The following is a 431-nucleotide window of genomic DNA, read 5'->3' as shown; positions in this document are numbered from 1 at the left end:
CGCTCTTATCAAGGAAGCAGCCGATCAGGGCGGATGGCCCCCGGTGCAAGAGGCGCAAACAAGCCAATCCCAGGAGGAAAAACGGTAAGAAGCGGCCCGAACCAAACTTTTCCGGGCCACTCCGCGGCCCGAGACCCGGGAGAAGGCGGGGGAGAGGGAGAAGGCACCGAGGCGGCGGCGGCGGCGGCGCCCGGGGCTGGCGGGCGAGCCTCCCTCCGCGGCCGGCGCCGGAACCCGGCGCGCGCGGCTGCTGGACCGCGGGGAGTTGGGGAAGTGCCGGGCAAAGTGAGCGCCGGGCGCCCGGGGGCTCCGAGCGCGGGGGTCCGGCCGCGGCCGGCGCCCCCAGCCCCGCCGCCCCCTCGCGCCCCCACCTCCGCCCGCCCTGCGCCTCCGCTCCCTCCCCGCTCGCGCCCGGCCCGCCGCGTCCCCGG

The 431-nt window shown here is 78.0% G+C and overlaps 1 protein-coding gene across 3 annotated transcripts in view; it reads left to right on the top strand.

Annotated features, from left to right (window-relative positions):
* ZEB2 (zinc finger E-box binding homeobox 2) overlaps positions 1–431 on the top strand; it is a 127176-nt gene that overhangs the window by 357 nt on the left and 126388 nt on the right. For all 3 annotated transcript variants that reach the window (XM_008058698.2, XM_008058697.2, XM_021712675.1), the window contains exon 1: positions 1–84. This exon ends at the window's left edge or, in 2 of these variants, runs on beyond it. The gene's annotated coding sequence lies outside the window, so the exon portion shown is untranslated. The remainder of the gene's footprint in view (positions 85–431) is intronic.

This window comes from Carlito syrichta, unplaced genomic scaffold (assembly GCF_000164805.1).
Source record: "Carlito syrichta isolate Samal-C Ts95f unplaced genomic scaffold, Tarsius_syrichta-2.0.1 Scaffold303600, whole genome shotgun sequence".
Taxonomy (NCBI): domain Eukaryota; kingdom Metazoa; phylum Chordata; class Mammalia; order Primates; family Tarsiidae; genus Carlito; species Carlito syrichta.
This window is presented reverse-complemented; position numbering and strand designations above follow the sequence as displayed.